The following is a 9,182-nucleotide window of genomic DNA, read 5'->3' on the forward strand; positions in this document are numbered from 1 at the left end:
GAGGACGTCTCACCGATGGATTCTGAAATCTGATCAGGTCCTAGATACTGAATTCCCTTTTCTTTTTGCCCCTTTGAATAGACCAAATAAGGAACTCTAGTTCAGGCCCAATAGGAACTTGCCAAGTACTTGTGTTTGAGTCTACTTTGTCCAACTTGCATGGCTCCGAGACTTGGATTGAATGTAAGAATGTAAACCATCAATAAAATCTTCGAACACAAGCAAGAAGATTTAATTCTTTGTTAGAAGAAACATGATGTAACTTACATTATATTTTCTGCATCTTTTTGGTTTCAAAGCAGTCCATCATCAAATATTATCATTATATCTTTGATGAGAAATGGAGCTCAACTCCAGGTAATTGCTAAAATGAGTCATTCACATTGTATACCCAAACTTTCTGATCATGGTTTGTACCATAAACTTGACCCAGCATAAATGAGACAAGTGTTTCTAGTTAGCAAAAAAAGATGTAAATTAAATTAAATCAGAGTTTATTTGATTCTTCAAGCTGAAGTCTTCTGCTCGAACTTTGTAGCCAGTCAGATTAACTCCACCTCTTTTTTGGTAACAAAGTTAACTCTTCCTTTTTTGCCTGGTCGATCGGCAGATCGAGTCCAAATTTTGGAGCTCGAAACAACCAACCCTCATGCTTTAGATTTGGTGGTAGCTTTAATCAGTTTATGTATGTTTTCAGTAGCCAAAACCTTTTACTTTTGGTTATATATAGTTGTTTTGAAGATTCATTCTACTGCTAAAGAAACATTTTCATGTCAAGTCTCTAATGCTTCCACATTAATTATATGAACTACTCTAGAAACAGCTGATTTTATGCTTCTTTTCATTTTGTTGTCCAATTCAAAAAAATAAACAACACCTGATGAACTCTGAATATTATATTACTTCCTCTCATGTCTACTATTCTATCGAGGGCGTAGCAGTATCTAGGACCACCAATTACCACCTTATAGCACTGAAACGTACTCTTGTTTCTACTCTTCCAGAAATTGAAGTCTTTGCTTGGCCCACATACAGCTCTAGGTATGATTGGCACAATCCATCAGGGTCACGACAATTGATTTGATTTTTGGCGCGAAGGAACTATGATCTTGCTTTTCCAAATAAGAAAAAACTGGAATAGAAATAGAATAGTTCTTCCACATGGAATGGATAGTCCAAAGTTATTCATGTTGTTGTTTGATAATATTTTTGGAGTGGCTCTAGGTTGAGGATGATTTTTGTCTATTAAAAAAAGAGGAAGGAATAAATAGATTTTATGCCAACCTTCCCATTCGAATAGTTATTCCTGGTATACGTAGGTTTGTCGAGAATAACTCTCAATTCTTCCATATTCTTGCTCTTCACAAGCTATTTGGCGAGCATAAGGCTTATTTATTTCGAGTATTGGCTTAGATTAAAGGGAGATAACACCCTGAATGAGGTGTTATCCCATGCTGTCACAGATAAAAGCCCAAACAAGCCATTTTTGTATAGCCCTAAAAATGTTTGGTTAAAGGGAGGGTGTTAAAGTAGTCAAGTGGTTCCACAGATTCCATGAAATGGGAGTTATACCCAAATTTTATCTCACTTATATCCATGAAATGACCTATATATATATATATATATATATATATATATATATAGGGTTCAGGTCAAATTGAGCTGAGTTTTGATCAGACCTCTCCATCTATGCCTGACCCATTTATAATAAGATTAAAAAAGAAAACCCATCCCCAACCCATTTAAGTTTTATGTTTTCTAGCGTCAATTATATGTATAACTATAAAAATAGAGCATGCATTGTATTCAAAGAAGAGAAACAACATAATAAAATTTCATTTTAAAAAAGCATCATATCTATAATAAATTTAGAAATACATATCACATAATGGTACTAAATTAGTTAAATTAAAACTAACTGAAAAGTTCAAGACCAGATTCCAAAACCTCATGGTCTGTCCTGTCAGTCACTCTCTATAATTTTCTTTTTAATGAACTTAACTATATGGAAAGAATTAGAGAAGGGTCATCTATATTGGGCATGAGAGCCAGCTTGTTCTCATTGGTCCACCTTTATATGCTCATCTCTTTATAAATAAGTTGATTTCAGGTTGACCTAAATCAACGTAATTATCAAAAGAACCCGTCCAAACCTATTTATTCCGAGTGGGTTCGAGTAGATTGGCTAGTTTTATTTTTATATAGTAAATGCGGCAATTTATACAGCTCTAACTTGAGTACATCCTGCCCAATCACGAGAAAGTAAAAAATACAAAGGAGAGGGAATATCTCCTGTAGATGTCCATAGAAAATCTCCGAAGTGCCGGGCGACGAAAGAGGCGACCCAGTCTGCTGCCCTATTCGCCTTCCAAAACACATATGCTGCATGCAGCCCACCCATCTCCTGAACCAGCCTGCGAGTCTCTCTGATGAGAGGATGGCCATCCCCATATTTATCCACACCTCGGATCCAGTCAATCACCACAGAAGAATCCCCCTTGAGATACACCCTCTCGGCTTCAAGGGTCCTCCTTGCATATGTCAGCCCCTCCCATGCAGCCCGAAGCTCTGCCCCTACAACAGTGATCCCAGGAGTACGCCGGCCCTCGGCTGCTACCATCCTGCCAAAAGAATCTCTGATCACGAATCCGATACCTCCAGATACACCATCCACCGACATACCACCATCGAAATTCACTTTAAGATGACCAAGGGGTGGGGGCATCCAAGAAACAAGGGCGAACCTGGGCGCTATAACAGCGGAAAGAGTGCCCCAGATGTTCCTGGCCATCTCAGTAGAGAACAACGTGGTAGCTGTGGTAACCTTCCTCGCCTGCAATACAACTCTATCCACCACCAACCTCGGAGGCGACCGCCTACCCTCAAATATGCCAGCATTCATGTCGTAGATTGGCTAGTTCAAGTCAGATTTTTCCACCTTCAATATAAATAATCACAAAAATTAAGGCATTTTTTTTATCTTTTTATCCAGAAATAATTAGTGTGGTAGATCAGCAACATGAAACAATGTATCTTGAAATAGAGATAAAAATGTTATCCAAACACACACACAATTAAATCTAGTACGAATACATCTCGAAGAGTCAGAAAACAAAATGTTCCAAAGAGGGAGCAGCAAGGTCGCACCATCCATCCCCAGCATCTTACCGGAGCTATCCCTTGTCACCAACAAGCCAAAAAAAAAAAAGAAAAATTATCCCTGAATGGCCTATTCCATTTCCAGTACTTCCAAACCAAATGGCGTCTCTTCTCCCCATCCAAAAGCCAACAAGCCCTACCTCTTGATATCAATTCAAATAAGAGAAGCCTGGCTCTAAAGTGCCAGAGACTCGCCCTTGAGTTACTACAAAGCTGCATGTAAGTGACATAAAAGGACAAGGGAAACACTGGAATTAGTCCCACAAATCTAATATTTCACTTGAGATTGGCGTGAGGGAAAAAAAAGGCTCGCAGGACCCAAGCAGACACCCTAAAAGAGGCTTTGAACGCTATACTGGGTGGTACTGAGGTACTCTTGGTGATTGGGAGAGGTCATGTGGCCTCTGAACAGTGGGAAATAGAGCGGAAAGGGAAAACATTAAGAAGTGGTCCCAAAGGGGATCCCTTCAGGGGGCACATGGCCACCTTTCACTGTTTAACATCTACTAAGGCTCCATGGATTGCATTTATTTGTCACGGCACAAGATGCCCAAAGAAGAGCATGTGCATGGGCCATGGCCTCGAGGCCTCGTCGCTGTTGTCATCATCAATTAATCTACGACTCCAACATGCTTCTAGACAGGTCGTATGCTCCGAAATTAATGGCTGCTAGGGCTTTTCTTGCCCTAATATCTATGCTCAAAAATACAAAAAAAAAAAGTATCTACTTAAAGTATCCGCCTATCTGGCCAGCCATGCATGCGGGTGGTACCATATAGGTTGGGAATGAAAGTTGCCCCGGGCACTCCAAGATATTCTGTTGATTTTATTGGGTGTTACCCATCACAACAAAAAAAAATAATAATAATAAAAAATCTCCAAAGTCTATTATCTACAACACCCTCAGCTTGTTGGATGGATACGGTTTCATCGAATATAATGTATCCAGCTAAAAGGAGCATTTGATGGATGAGGACGGTCACAAATCTATGATCACTTAATTATCTGTATAGTGACACTTAATTATAAGATGAATCCGGGATATAATATGGCTATGTAGGTACCGCTCGTGATAATGCGAAGCTAGTAATAATAAACTTTTATGAAAATCCAGCTCAAATAGAATGTAACAAAGGGTCCAAAGTCTATTGTCTATTAAATAAAGAACCAAGTGCCGGTCCAGGGTTTCTAAATTCAAATTTAAATTTTTGAAAACCTGTAATATCAAAAATTTGTAAAACTACATGTCCATAATCAACTAATAAATTAAAATTTATCTGCTACAAAGCCTCTTAGCATGAACTCCAAGCCTGGCTTATTCTCCATTCCTAGTGTCCTTATTCGTCTCAAAGGAACAAAAAGAAAAGAGAGCTACACAACTCAATAAGTAAACTTTATACTACTTTACCAAATCAAGTATAAATTTTGCATGGCACAATGAAGCATTTAAAGAAAACTTTTACTGCAAAATAGAATTTTCATAGTACAATAAGATAAAACAAGTTTCGAAACCAGTCATGCCTTTATATATGCATCAACCATGCAGATCTCATATATATGGTAAAAAGTCATAAAACATTTGCCACTTGTCCATGCCATAGTATAAAATAATACTTTTAAACTAAATGCCAAGGTACGGTGTTGGGATTGTCGAGGTATCTCGTGTTCTCCAATGGGATTCAGAGCCGGGCATAGACTGTGGTTGGGTATGGGGATTTGGACTACACCAGAGGGTCGCTCTCTTCCTCCGGAAGGTGGCTTGGGAGCGACTGCCGACGAGCGTAGTGTTGAGTAGACGAGGTGTGAGCATTTCTCCCTTATGCCCGAATTATAGGGTGGACGAGTCAGTGGATCATGTACTATTCCAGTGCATGCGGGCGACATGTGCTTGGAGTCTGATTGGGATCCCGAGAGACTTTTGGAGTCGGAGAGATTGTTTTCTGGAGGAGGTATAGCATTGGGTTGGTGATCCTCAGACGCGTCACTTGGCTATTACGGCATCTTGTACAGCGTATCAGATATGGTTGGCCAAGAATGCCCGAGTTTTTGAAGAGAGCAGGCCGTCCTCGCGATTCGTGATGGAGAAGGCTCGGGCTCAGGTAGTAGAGATTATACATGCAGAGTCAGTTTATAGACCTTTGACAGCTCGAGACATCTGGAGCCCCCACATTGCTTCGGCAGCTCCATATAAGATATTTTTTACCTAGAAGCCCCCACCTCCGAGTTTTCTCAAGGTCAATTTTGATGGCTCTGTCTTGGATGGAGGTAGGAGGGGAGGGGCCGGATTTGTTATCAGCGGCTCGGGCTCCGATGCGGTGGCAGCAGGGGACTATCAGATTTTTGATACCTCGGTTCCTGGGGCAGAGCTGCTAGCAGCCTGGAAGGGCATGTGTTACGCGAGGCGGATGCTTCAGGCGAGTTCTGTCCTACTGGAGGGTAATTCGGCCACGGTGATCAACTGGATCTGTAGGGGCCCAAGTAGTTGTGGAGGAGCTCATCCCCTGTTCCACGATATTTGGTTGATAGTGAGGGAGGGTGTTACATTCCAGGGTATGCATGTATATCGTGAGGCTAATGGGGCAACCGACTGGGTGGCAGCATATGTAGCGAGCCACTCAGGAGGCACCCTATGGGCCGGAGAGAGAGAGATACCCGAACCACTTCGGAATATTTTGTATTCTGATTCTATTGGGTGTATTCGTACTCGTGATGTATGAAATGTTCGTTTTTAGCTAAAAAAACTAAATAGCAAGGTCATTATTATACTTGTGAGAGGGTTGTACTCGACAAAATATCAACTATTATTATCTAATAGCGAGGGTGCTATTACTCGCTAGTAGGATTACATGCCAACTACTATTATCTATTAGCAAAATCGTATGCCAACTATTATTACTAGTAGCAGGGTCGTATAGAACTAGCTCCAAGTGTTGATCTACGTCACTTTTAAAGATCGTACATAACTATCTGAAAACCTTTAGGCATATCTTCTCAAAATAAAATATCTTAAATCATACATAAATAAATTAATTAAAAGACATTAAATGGTTTTGTAGAGTTCATAGTCCATCAATAAGTCATTAAGAATAAAATAGTCATGCAATCATTCTTTTCATGACAAAATGCAAATTTTCATAGTTTAGAGTTCGTAGCATATAAACAAATCCTTAACATTAAAACATAATGGGACTATTATTTTTATAAAAAAATATGATTTTTTATAATATCGTATGCTTGATCCTTGATTTAATTCAAAAATTATACAGAATCATCCATGTCAAAACATCATTTATAATTTTTATGAAATTTTGAGCATTGAAAATAATAGGTAGTTTGAAAACTAATAAGGAATATAAGGATTGATTACCTTTTTCGCCTTGAAACCTAAAAATTCAACTAAGTGAATCACCTAAACCTATGCAAAGCCCAATTAATTCATATTCAACAACTTTGATGGTTGTAAAATTTTAAGAGAAAAAAGATGCGGTTGGCCAAGTGACGGTGTTCAGTAGCACCAAGTAGGTATGATCTAAGTGACTCAGCTAGTGGATTATGAATAGGAACCCAATCAGAGCAAAGATTGTATGATAGAGATCATCAATAATAAGTTTCAAGGATGCTCGAAAAAAGCCAAGATGGAAGAAGGACAAGATTGACTAGGTAGAGCGTCTGAAAACTTAGGTAGGTTCGATCTAAGTAACCTAACAGATCAAATAATAAAACAAGAGCCGAGCTAGAATATAGATAGCTCAATAAAGATCGAAGATGATGGAGTCCAAGGATGCTCGACAAGAACTAGGATGGGGATCGACTTGTTGCACAACCATTTGGGCGATTCAGGACCCTTTACCAATGTTGAACAAAGTTACACGAGAGAGACCCGCCAAGTCCACTGAACATCAAATAATGTGAAAGTAGAAGAGAGAGAAAATGAGAAAATGAGAAGAGAGAGAGGGGGGGGGGGGGATTAAACAAGGATGGAGCTCTCTCTTTCCTTTTTTTTTAGCAGAAAATAGAAGAGCCATGCACCTTCTCAAAATAGGGAAAGAACAATGTAGGGCAATGGCTAGATGATGGCGGTGGTAGGCGAGCGGCTGCCCATGGTGGTGCTTGTAGTCACAGTCGGTTGATAAGAGACGACAATCAATGGTAGTTGGCTAGTGAAAGGCTGAAAAATAAGAAAACAGGGGACACCCAAATAAGAATGGGCTCAGCCACATCAAACCATCCCTCAACCTATTCATCAGTGATTAAGGCTTGTATGTTGGCCATGAAACGTCGAGAAGGGATGGGGAAAGATAACAACGACTATGGAGGGGTTTTCAACAAAACTTAGTGACCTACTAAGAAGATTCCAACCACTAATGATGGAATTAGGGCTAAGAAAAGTGAGGAAGAGAGAAATTGGTCAATTACCTCAATGTGAGGATCCATGTGGGCATGCATTTAGTCCCACATCGTCTATGCGGCGAATACCTTCTGGCTAGCCTTTTTGGATGAGATCCTCAATTGTGACAAATATTATCAAAGCGAATTCGGTTCATAGCCTATGTGGAATAGAAAACACTACAACACTAACCTATTGGGTTGATCATGGACTGATCATAGTATTTGTGATTGGATTTGAATGAAGTTAAACTCTTAGCTTGATGAGGATACCAGAACTTAAATGGAAAGGATATGTGAGGACCCATACAGACTGGTATTGAGTCTCATATCGACTATGTGTTGGATAAATCCTGGGTACTTACATAGGGTCAAGAAATCCAAATAAATCATCTGAATAGCCTTCTTGGGTGAGGTCCTCAGTTGTGATAGTCATGATTCCATATTGGTTGGCAGACTCACACCTGTCAACTCCCTTCGCTCTCATCTTCTTTATCTATTACTTGTCAGTTTTTGCCCCTACTTGGGTTTTAAAAGAGTTTTCATCTGATTAGAAAATCCTTACTCTGGAAAGGCAAATCCATGACTAATGGAGGTTTTTGCTTGGTCAATTGGAAAACCATTTGGAAAAGAAGTTGTTGCGGGATTTTTTGGGCCCACGCAACAGCATAGTCCCAACCGAGCCGAGCAGAGAAAGAGACTGCGTCCCTTCGCGAGGTATTGTCCGCTTTGGGCGCTCCGGCCCGCGCATCTAGCGCTACAGGGGGAGACATTTTCGGCCCGCACGTCCAACGCTGATGGGGGGATGCCCTCACGGTTTTGCCCTTCAAAAAGCGCCTCGCGAGGAAAGGACTTCGCCCCCCAATTTAAGGCACAGAAACTTTCCGTTACTAGCCGATATGGGACTAAATTCGGCCGCACCCCCCCCCCCCCCCCCCCCCCCCCCCCAAGGAGTGATCATGATGGTCTATGTGCTAAAGAGACTTAAGGGATCTGAATCTAACTTTGCTAGGTAAATGGTGGTGGAAATTCTTGAATGGAGACTGCCATTTGGAGGTCTCTTATGCTTCATCCTTCTGCAAGAGTGTTTTAAAAAGCTAAAGACAGTTTCGTGCGTGGTAAATCCTTTTAGTTGGGTGATAGTAGAAGAGTCGGGTTTTGGTTTGATAGGTGGATTTTGGGTTAATTTCATTGATATGAATCACCATACCTCAGTGGCTTCCTATTGGCATGTTGTTAATAATGATCACTCCTAGATTATCCCTTTTAGAAGGTCTCCTATTGGTAATGATCTTACTGAGTGTATTTCGCATATAGATATCCTAAATCTTTTTAAGCCTTCTCATAAAGAGACAAGTTGATTTGGAGATGGACCTCAATAACATTTTTACTGTTGAATCTTAGTGCAACTTTCTGAACTTTGGTGGTATACTGGACAAGGGATCCACTCATGTTAGGAAGGCCAAAATACGCTAAAAGTTGAAAGTTTTTATGGTTGGCTTGTTCAACTCATGGATGTCTTAATCTTATTAGACCTTCTCATAGAGGCCAATTAATTTAGAGATTGACCTCCGATAACATTTTTACCGTCAAATCTTATTACACGTTTCTGAACTTTGGTGGTAAATTGGACAAGC

This window comes from Phoenix dactylifera, chromosome 11, assembly GCF_051530095.1.
Source record: "Phoenix dactylifera cultivar Ajwa chromosome 11, Ajwa_hap1_PhDact_Kaust_v1.1, whole genome shotgun sequence".
Lineage (NCBI taxonomy): Eukaryota > Viridiplantae > Streptophyta > Magnoliopsida > Arecales > Arecaceae > Phoenix > Phoenix dactylifera.